The sequence below is a fragment of the Camelus ferus genome, chromosome 1 (genome assembly GCF_009834535.1).
Source record: "Camelus ferus isolate YT-003-E chromosome 1, BCGSAC_Cfer_1.0, whole genome shotgun sequence".
Taxonomy (NCBI): Eukaryota; Metazoa; Chordata; class Mammalia; order Artiodactyla; family Camelidae; genus Camelus; species Camelus ferus.
The window spans coordinates 7991527-8002750 of record NC_045696.1 but is presented as its reverse complement, the minus strand read 5'-3'; the positions used below and the strand labels follow the sequence as shown (position 1 = coordinate 8002750).

Genomic DNA, 11224 nt, shown 5'->3' with positions numbered 1-11224 from the left:
GTTGATGCCTCTGCTCTCTCTGGTCCTTGGGACGATGGCACATTCCTTTCTGTCTTGGGAGTGGATGGAGCTTGTGGGCCGAGACGCGTGAGGTGCTGTCCCTGCAGCAGGAGGCACACGTTGGGAGTCGTCTCTCTGGGCGGGAGACGCTGGGTGATGGGCCAGGAGGGGGCGCCGGGCGGGACCCTGGAAGCCCCTGCGGCTGCCTCACAGGGCAGAGAGGTTGACAGCTGAGCGCTGGGTGCCGTCTCGCTGGCACAATGAACACGGTGAGTCACGCAGGTGAGGCCACACCCAGGGCCCCTCTCCGTCTGAACAAGATCAGAGAGTGAGTTCAGAACCGGCAGATCCAGGCTCTGACTCGAAGCCACTGAGGAGGGAAGAACGTGTTCGCAAGTCAGCAGCAAGGAAAGGAGCTGGAGAAAAGCATCACTTTGTTGCTTAATCCACAATCTACTTAACCAGAAAAAGTTTGCCTACCTTTACGTGGGAAAGTGGCAAACTGGGGACAACCTGACAACGTAGAGAGCTGGCCGGTGAGTGGATGCATGGTTGTAATAACGCAGGTGTGGGTCACCATCAACGTGAAGACAGTTAAAAATGTCCAGCAGCAGCTGTTGGACCAGTCGTTCTCAACCTTGAAGTCACGAAGAGCTGCCAAAAAGACCGACGCCTCCCGAGGGTCCTGCCTCCCGAGACCTGGCCTCCTCGGGCCGGGGCACGGTCTCAACCTCAGGATTCTTTAAGGCTCTTCGAGTGATCCTGCCGCTAAGCCAGGACTGGAGGGCAGAGTGGGGACGCTTCCCTGAGGCGGTCTCGGGGCTCAGCGCCTTTGCACTGAGCGCGTCTTCCTGCTCCTCTCTGGTTTGTCACTGATTGACAGAAGAACGTCCTCACCAGGGCTGCTTGACTCAAAGGACAACGTGTAGGAGGTGCCATCAGCCCTCCAAAGGAAAAGGTCCTTTTAAATTTCCTGCAGCTGGAGCGAGGTGTGTCTGTAATGGTTGACCCCTGTGCAGATAGGAGTGACGTGGGTCCCCTGTCTTGGTGAGGGGGCCGCTTCCCCAGCCACACTCGGTGGAGGGGGGTCAGTTGGGGGGGGAGCACACCTTCAGCAGGAGCAGGTTTATAGGCACAGCTGCTTGTTTATCAGCTGTCACCTTGGCTGTAAATTATAGAATCAGTAATAAAAACGCAGGTGATATCAGCTCAGTGTCCTGACCTGAAGCCCCCCCGCTTCTATCTGGGTAGCTACTGGGGAGGCCTGGGATGGGAGCCTGGCCTGAGGGTCGGGCAGTATTCCTTACCAGCAGTCGCTGTGCATAGAAACTTCCTTGCCATCCCGGGTCTCTAGTTGGATGGGGTTTTGTTTGTTTTTTTGCGCGGCATCGTCAGGTGTCTCAGCATCTCTGCTGCCAGGTATGAATTCCTGCTGCTCAGGTAGGGAGGACTGCGCGGAGATTGTGATGCGCGTTCGCTGGCGTCTGGGAGTGGGACAGTGGGGCTGCTGTGGCCCTGGCTGCGCATTGGCAGGAGGAAGGCAGAGGTGGAGGCTCTGCTCCACGCCGGGGGCACCGGGGCAGTTGGGGGCAGGGATGTGGTGCCTCGGGGCCCATGGTGGGTGACCAGGCCCGAGCCATTGGGAAAGGGGCCTCCTCAGGCGGGGTGTCCGCCACGGCAAGAGCCCTCCTGGGGAAAGACAGAAGGCGAGCAGGAGGGTAAGTCGATCCAGTCCTCCTTACTCATTTTTGTTCCGCTGTGGCCACACCTCTGTTGTCCTTGCTGACAGTGCTCACTCCTGCGTTTTAATGGTGGTGTTGACCCTTCTTACCGAAATAATTATCAGTAGCCATTTAAATAGCGTAGGTCCCGAGTCCTTGTGGGGAGAATGCACTGGCCCACCCCCCTTTCCCAAGTGAACTCCCCACTTCTCCTGCCTCTTCCCTTTTGTGTTATTTTGCTCTATTTCAGTCTCAGCTCCCTGTCATCTGGGGTGGGGGGGGGCAGTGTGTGTGTCTAACAGAGAGACAGGACCTTGGACAAACTTCTTCATCTGAAGAAGTTTCTTCACAGCTCTAAACACGTCAACTTCGCCTACTCTGTCAGAGGGCAGGGGTAAGAGAAAGGAAAGAGGACAGAAGGCAGAAACAGAATTAAATGGCTGGAGGGTAAACCAGGTCCCACACCTTCCCGCATAGTGAGGGGACAGGCACCTGTGCGCACACGCACTCTCATGGCCACTAGAGGTCACTGTCCCCACTGGATCTGCCCAGTGGTAGGGCTGCCTCAGCTTGGAGTCTCTGCTGCTGGCTTTGCCCCACCTCCCCCGAGAGGTCCACGTCCCTGTCAGGCTTGCACAGTGGCCTTGAATGCTGGCTCCGCCCCCAGTGGCCAGACATAGAGGGGGCATCATTGAACACATGAGGGTGGGAGGGGATTGTGAAAGTAGCACAAGTCCTCATCCGTTCACTAGTTCCCCTGTTTATCATCATTCAAGAAATGTTTATCAAGGGGGAGGGAATAGCTTAAGTGGTAGAGCTGCATGCTTAGCACACACAGTCCTGGGTTCAATCCCCAGTACTTCCTCTAAAAAATAAATCAGTAAACCTAAATACCTTCCCCACTCAAAAAGGAAAAAGAAATGTTTGTCAAACACGTGGGTCCCGGAGGAAACGTCAGGGAACAAAACAGACAAAGCTCTCTGCCCTCCTGGAACTTGCATTCTGGTTAGGGGAGACCCACAATAAGACTAGTAAACACACGTTAGAAGATGACTGTGGAAGAAAACAAGGTGTGGGGTGTTGGGAGAGCTGGTGGTGACTAGGTTGCAGCTTCAAATGGGAAGGGCCTCTCTGAGGAGCCCCAGCAGAACACAGGAGAGGGCGAAGAGGAAAGTGGTCAGATCAGCGGTCCTCGGTTTTCCCAGAAGCAAGGCATCCTCAGCTCCCATCGGATGCATTCTATGTGCAGGCTGGGTGTCTAGGGGTCCCGGGACTTGGGCTGCTCCTGAGTCGGGGGCGTGAGGACAGCCTGCAGCCCTGCTGGTGTGGAGCCCCACCGTGACTGGAGCTGCCCCCACCCCAGCTGCCCAGCCTCCCGTGTCTCCTCTTCTCACCTCTGGGGGTGGGCCTGACCCCTGCCTGGGCATTCTCTCTGGGGATGCAGGTGGATGGTCCAGACCAGGCTGAGGTGGACCACTGCAGCCACTGTCACCAGGGCCAGGAGGTGCCCTGTCATATTCCAGGAAGAGTGAAATCTTTCAGGGGTGGAAATCTCTGGTCCAGCTCTTATCCCAGATCAGAGGCACAGGTCACCCAGCTGTTAACTCCACTTCCTGCTTCTAAACCAATTCTTCGGCGGAGAGAGAAAAGTGCTCTCACTAAGCTGGAGCCCTGACAGAAGTCCTGGTTTTCCCTCCAGGTTTGGCTCGGAAAGACGCTATGTAGCCACAAGCCCTGCCCTTTTACAAAGCTGAGCAACAGGCAGTAATGATGGCGGGGGTCCGCACGCTGCCTCTGCTCAGCGCCCAGAATGACCTGATGTCTCCTGTCATAGAAGGTTACCTGGAGAGGCATTTCAAGTGTAAGGACACGTCTGAAACGGCTCCAGGTCCCTCTGCCCTTGGTCAGCACCCTCGGCCGGTGGGAGAAGTGCTGCCTGGCTGGAGCTCAGTCCCCGGGGCCGCGTTCCCCGACCCGCCGCCTCTCCCCGCGTCTCCTCCTGCCCGCGCACGCAGGGCCTGGCTGCGCACCCGGTCGCCAGCGGTGCTTTACCAGCAAAACAGAGTCCGTCCGAACCAACTCAAGGCTCGGCTCGTATGGGTGAGGGAGACGCCCAGCCAGGCGCACGCATTTTAAAAAATTCAGAGATTCAACGGGCAGTCAGCGTTAAGAACCACAGGTCGGAGATTTCTGAGATCTGGAAGATACATCAGCGAAGGGCGGTGGTTAGAATTCTTTGAGCTCCTTGATTTCATGAAGAACCTCCATATTCAACTACCCAAGAAGAGGCTGAGTCTTGAAGAAAACTTAGCCACCCAGCTCCAGGGTCACTCTGCTTCTAATCCAGAAGTTACAGGACTGAGTAGATGCTGTCATGGGAGCCCCGCACCCCGGTCAAATGACGCCCAGCCTCCGGAACGGGATTTAGGTAAGTGATGAATGTCAGCTCCTAATGGAGCGAGTTCTCCCCCGAGCCACTGGGGGGCGATATTGCTAGGCCTTTCGCTCCACTGTCAAATTTATTAACTAATTTCATGTATTTTTAATCCCGTCGTTATGGAAGTAGTATATTATCTATTACCATACATTTTTCATGTTTATTACTTTCCATATAATTAAATGCTATTTTGGTTTTTCCAGAGAGTTCTGTAAATCCTTGTCCTGTGCTGACTGACTCAGCACTCCAGGAGAACTTCACATACGTACAAGATAGATTTAAAAAGTATTTATGTTCAATGTAGCCAAAGGCATAATGGGTTTGAAGACACTCACCTCAAAAAAGTTTTTAAGTTTTTAAACCAAAAAAAGAGGTCTTAATGACATTTTTCTACACTTTCAACAAATGTCATATCTGCTATACCTCACAGCTCTACAAAGATCTGTGCACGAAGATTTGTTGCAGTATTTCGAAATGGAAGGCAAGAGTGGCAATCAGCTAAGTGCCTACCGAAAGGAGATGAATTAAATCACAGCAGAGCTACACGACACGTAACGCAGCTGTTGGCTGGACCACATGGACTGCTGTGGAAAGATGTTAAGTGTAAAAACCGAGGTGAAGTCTGATGTATTTATCACGCTCCCTGCGAACTGACAAGGGACTGACCCAAGAGGCTCCAGGACAAGCAGGCGCTGTGCTGGGACAGGAGGAGTGTTTATCTTCGGACCTTATCCCTGGGGGCAGAGCAGGAGGGGGGCCTTCTGCTTAGGACGTTCAAGGCCCTTCCAGTTTCAGCTTTCAATCCAGCACATAATAATTTTAGCCCCTATACCACATGCTGGTGTGTGGAAGGCTGGCGAGGGAGCTGTCCTTGATGGTGGCTGGGAAACTTAGGCCAGAAGCCAAATGAAGGTTCTCCCTCTGATGTGGCTGAGAGTTGGACTGGTCCCCGCCAGACGGAGCAGGTGGTCCTGAGGGGCAGCGGTGGTGAAGGCAGGGGCAGCGGGGGCGGTGGTGGAAGACCTGTTATTCAAAGCACGTCACATAGGCTGACGTGAGGGATGATATTTAAGCTGAGACTTGAAATATGAGGAGGGGTGGGCTGAAGAAACAGCCAGAAAGGCCTCAAGGTGGGAAAGCCTGGCCTGTTTCAGGAACAGGCAGACAGAAAGACAGACGGACACCCTCGTGGCTGGAGCTCTGTGAACCAGCTGGTGGATGGTGTGTGATTCAGGACAGGGGCTGTGGAAAGGAGCCTGAATGTGTTCAAAGTGCAAAGGGAAACCCTTGCAGTGACCCGCTCTCCCCTTTAGGAAGAGCCTCCTGGACGTGACGTGGAGAATGGATTGCACAGGGAACTGCAGGCAGGAGGCTACGGCGACAGTCCAGGTGGGTGATGGGCACAGGGTGGGATGGGGGGTCACACTTGAGGAGCATTCTGGAGAGGATGATGATGACTGCAGGGGCTCCAACTCTAACTACTGTAAATTACTGAGTTATTCACTGATGATGTGAAATTCTAAGACTGCACTGCCGGTAGACCTTAGAGATTTGAGTTTCAGATCTAGAAGAAGCCAGTCTCATGGTCTCCCTCATGTCTGTCCAATTTCCTAAGAGTTTCTTATCTCTTCTTCCAGGAAAAGTAGGGTCTGTGGCTCAGGAGGGGTGGGTGCCCACTCTGGCTGAACGAGGGGCAGGTGCTGAACTGGCTTCCAGGAAAACAGAGCCCGGGGATCAGGCCCCTGACCGCCACCCACAGTTTTGCTCCTGCAATTCAGCCTCCTCCCAGCTAGGGGTGCCACGCCCTGCTGCTTCATCTCCCTCAGCCTCAGCTTGGACCCTTCCGGTGACAGGCAGCTCACCACAGTGTAGAGACGCCTGCTCCATTTCCGCTCAGCCTAGGTCGACAGTTCTCCCAGCTATGGAGTCAAACCTGGCCCTTTTTAGGCCCATCAGAGCAGCCTGCACCCTCTTTCCACTATTTCCCAGAACACCACCTCCTCGTTTGGGGCTCTCTTTTCCAGGCTAACCACGTTTCAGGAAGAGTAGGACCTCCTAATGTGTAAGTTGCCAAACCGCCACTCTGCCCTGGGGAGTGGAAACCGCGTCAGCAGAGGAGGAAATGACAGCTTTGTGGAGCAGCCTGGCCTGAGTGACAAAACCGGGTCTGTCTGGTCCCGGCTCTGGCCATGAGTCACTGGCTATTTTTACTTCTAAGGCTGGAGCTTCAGCTTAATCGGGGGCTCCTGTTTCCTGGCTGATGAAGCAGATGGAAGGAACATGATCTGGCCACACAGAGGCCTCTGCAAAATGCAGGGTGCCTGGGGCGCTGGGGGGACGCTGACGGCGAGCCCAGCGTGGCCAGGCGGACACCAGCTCCGTGTTCTGGGGCCTCACAGGCACCGTGTGGCCTTGGTCTTCATCTTCCTGTTGGTTTCTTGTGCTGATCTCTCAGCAGCGTGGGGAAGTGTGCAACCAGAGCTCTCTTTTCCAGTGCGAGGTGGGTTTTCATCTTGTGCTTAACTGAATGAGAAGGTTTAAAGTAGGCCCTTGGTGGAGACACCCGCAGATGCCACCTTTGGGCGGGAAATGGGTGTCTCTGGGCAGGAACCATTCAGGACTCAGTTCTGTGATGCTGGAGGCATCAGGACTGGTCATTCCTCATGGGGTCTCCTTTCTTTCTCTGGACGTGCCCACTTCAGACCTTAGTGCTGGCAGAATCTGCAGTGGAGGTCTTGGGGTGAGCTCTGCAGAGCCCAGAATGTTCTGTGAGGGCTGCAAACACACTGGGTGGGACCTCAAGGGGGAGATGGAGCCCACGGCCCTCTGCCTAGCTCCACCAGACAGCCCCTCCTGGCTGCTGGGGTGCATCTTCTGGGCTCCCCTTGGCAGAAAGGGGGCAGCTCCGGACCCAGAGAGCCGGCCTGGAGTCCCGGTGCATCCCTGCACAGCTGGGGCCGTGGACAAATTACGAGGCCTCGCTGCACCTTAGTTTCTCTTGGGAAACATGAAGGGTCCGGTAGCACTTTTCTCCTCAGTTCCGTAAGGATGAAATGAGATGGTGTGGGGCTTTCCACACAGTTGGTGCTCGTTGGGGGTCCGTGTTGGTGAGATAAAATTCATATTTTATGGCAAGACAAGAAAATTTAAACATAAAATTTTTCTGAGCTCGTTTGGGCCTCCTCCCTCCCCTTCAGTGTCTGTTGTGGATCTGTATTACCCAGACCTCCTTAGGGGATAACCTTCCTTCTTAATCTGGTAAGGGGTCACGATGACCCACTACTGACTGTACGTGCAGACCTGGGCCGTGTAAACTGTCAATAATACATCATTTGAGGTATAACTCTTTGTCTCAAAACCTTATATAACTATGCTTTGACCTCTAATGAGCAGAAGACTCCTCAGTGCTTTCTAAAAGGCTGTCTCTCAGGTTATAATCCTCAGGTTGGCGTGAATAAAATTTTCCGTTTCTTTTTTAGATCAACCACTGATTAATTTTCCATCAACATCTGCATGATATTGGAGATACCCACCAGAGGACACTTGGAGCCTCCCCCATGTGGCACTGGGTACCAGCCCAGGTCCACCGAGCCCCACTGGCTTCTTGGCACTCCTCAGGTGTCCTGGGGAGTTTTCCTATCCACACACCATTGCTTTAAGTGAAGAGCCCTCCAATTTCATTCTAGCTGTTTTATCTTAAGACTTAGCGTCTGCAGGGGCACAGGTATACGTCCTAGGCAGGGGCTTAGAGGGATTTGGGCGGGAAGCCCAGAGAAATATAGGTGGCTGGGCTTTTGTTAAATCTGGCTCAAATTGAAAAAAAAAAAGTTGATATATGGTCTGAACAAAATTTTTGCTAGCAAAATTAAAGACTGAATTAACTCAGCTCTGAAGAACAAGGGACACGTGCTCCTTCCAGGCACAAGGTGTGCGCAGGTGACTGAGAACCTAGTGGAAATGTCTGAGGCTCAATCCTCGTGATGTGGAGCGGTCCTACAGGTGAACCCCACTACAGCCATCAAGTAAGTACAGCTCTTCCGGGGCCACGTGATATAAAGACCGATCATCTTGTGCTCCGAGCGCCCACAGCTGTTTTAGACCATTGGAGGAAGAAACTGAGACACATAAAAGAGTCGAACTTGGGGAGTGGGACTCAGACGCAGCACACATCTGACCCACTACATTGTCCTCAGAAAGTGATTCCAATCATGTTTCATATCTGAATCAGGCTACCAAATTGACAATGGGAAATTGTGCCTCAAAGGCCAAACAGCTTCTGGACACACGGACACCTATGGGAATACCGGCTGGGCTTATGTATGCTTGCAAGCAGTTAATTGGGAATTAAAGGAAATCCCACCCAGAAATGGCCAAGCTGGGGTGTCAGTCTCCTGGATCCCTGCCTGCAGGGTCTCCTGAAAACTAGAATGGCATTTATTTCAGTTGACATATGTATGCTGTAGATATGTGGTATTGCCAAAATTAATTTGTGAGAGAGCTCTACTTAATTGGACTAAATAAAATTAAGTATTTAAATAAGTACTCAGAAATATGAAAGAAACTAACCCAAATGAATTTTGGGACCATTTAATCTAGGATTAATTTTAATGAATGAAAACAAGTTTGTTGGTTTAATTAATACAGACATGTCTTTAGAGTCATCAACGTTAAGTGTAATACTTTCATGTAGGTTTACAAGAAATCAAATAAGGTCTTATTATTCCTGTTACAAAATTTGTCAGCAAAAAATAACTTGATATGATGAAACTTTTAGGTAAATAAAATAGAGATAAATGAGAAGAGATTTTAGGAAACCTCTTTAGGAATAATTATGTTTGAGGAATGTCTATTCAAAATAGTCTCTGCAGATTTTGTTAACTTGAAACTATATAGTTTTGCTAAGTTAAAGTAAATAATGGGAATTCATTGACTATCCAGATCATTTCCAAATAAGATACTAGAACATTAGTTACTGAACGTAGGCTTCCTTTTACAGAGAAACTAAAGATATTTAGGACTATTAATAAATATGTTTGATGCCACACTAAGACATTTTCTGTTAAAAAAAAAAGCACATGTTTTCTAGAAACCATACGTAGTATTTAAAAAGTTTGCTTATCTATAGAATGCTAATATAAAAAACAGTTCATAATTACTTCCTTTTTAGTTTTTACAAGAAACTAAGGTTTTACAGTTAAAAATTCTAATTAAAATATGTAATTAAAACTACTAAAATTTAAGAAAGAAAACATCTTTGTATGCAAGAAAAAAGAAGGTATGAAGAATGGAAATGCAGTTTGTTAAGGGAAAATCAAGGAATTTTGTCCTAGAACTGGTTGTTTCTGGATGGAAAAGAAAATAAGGGACAAAATTATACGGATACAGAAAGGTATGGAAGATTTATGGAAAAGGCAACACTGGGAAAAGAATTTTGTGCATGGCCAGGTTAGCACTGGATTGAATTAAGTAAATAAATTTTGTTATTAAGAGCAACTGATGTAAGACTGTTATTTTCTCTCTATTAAGAGAAAGTTTTCTTAGAATATTGAGCTGCTTTTAATAGCAGATCATGAGTTTCTTTGCCTTTTATCTATCGCAAACTTTGAAATCTTTTGTCATTTAGTTAAGTGAGTATTGTTCCACAGCGACTTATGACCCTATTTGACCAGGTGTTTCAAAATTTTGATATTTTGCACAAAAGTTCTTTTGACCTCTAGCTAACATTGGGATGCTTCAGAGGCAGCCCCTGAAGCATCTCAGAGAGAAGAATATTAAACTAATTAGGCTTTATTTAGTATGTTAAATTATATGGGAAGCATTGTAAAATGAGTGGTGATAAACCTTCTTAGGCTATATTGTATGAGTAAATGTCATTAATATAAATGTTTTGGAAATTATATGGAATTTCTAAAAGTTGAAAATGTCCTGGTAAAATGTTATCAGTCAGAATTCTAGTAATTATCTTAAAATGTATGCCACAGCAATAATGAAGTTTCTTTATCTGTTGCATTGTAATCAGATCTTTAACTTTGCCTTTTTAAGTCTTCTGTCATTTACAGACAATTATTGTTCTACTCTGATGCTTTAGAAAAAAAAAAAGCTTCATCTTAAAAAAGATTCCTAAAAAGGACTTTTTGACAAGTATAGGTTTCTGATAACTTTCAGATCATACTGCTGAACTGGGTAAGAAATTAAAGAATTCTAATGGAAAAACTGATGGCTTCATAAAACTTAAGAGAAGATTGAGGTGAAGAATTAGTCACATAGGACTGAGCAAACGGATGCATATGGTTATACTACATTTTTGTCTGAAATTCTGCTGGTTTTTAATCTGTGTTATCCAGATAGGGAAATTTTTCCCCTCAAATTAATTATGACTTACTGCAATTTGATAAATTATACCTTTGTAAGAAGAATTAAAACATTTGTCTTTTCTCTCTATCTGAACCCTCCAGAAATTGGACATTCTTAGGTTCTCAGTAGCTTTATCAGGTGAACAAGGAAGGCCACCTCCTAACAGGTGCAGGAATCTCGAAGTATTTCAGGGGCCTTGAAAAGAGAGAAGTTCACCCAAATCTGTAGATACTGCAGGTGGAATCTGCGACAAGCCCTGGATGTGGCTTTCCTGGCCTTGAGAGGTCCTTTAAAGATTCAATCTGAGATTCCTTAGAAAAAGTTCTAGCACAGCCAATTTCAAAGAGCCCATGTGGTCAGATTTTTAGGGCAATGAAATTATCCTGTATGATACTGTAGTGATGGCTACATTATCATTATACATTTGTCAAAGCCCACAGAATGTACAGTGTCAAGAGTGAGCCCTAATGTAAACTATGCACTTTGGTTGATAATAATATGTCCATGTTAGTTCACTGATTGTACCAAATATGCCACACTGATGAGGGATTTTTGAGGATAGGGGAGTATATATGTTTGGTTGAGGAGGGCTATGTGTGAACTTTCTGTATTTTCTGCTCAATTCTGCTATGAACCCGAAACTTCTCTAAAACATAAAGTCTATTAATAATAAAAGAAAAAAGACACACAAAAAGAGCCCATGTGGTCAGTT

General features: G+C 48.4%; 1 long non-coding RNA gene across 1 annotated transcript; it reads left to right on the top strand.

Moving 5' to 3' along the window:
• Positions 1 to 6234: 6234 nt before the first annotated feature.
• LOC116660160 lies at positions 6235 to 9651 on the top strand. The gene is made up of 2 exons (XR_004315531.1): positions 6235 to 6658; positions 7638 to 9651. It is a non-coding gene; the product is annotated as an uncharacterized LOC116660160 (long non-coding RNA).
• Positions 9652 to 11224: the final 1573 nt, after the last annotated feature.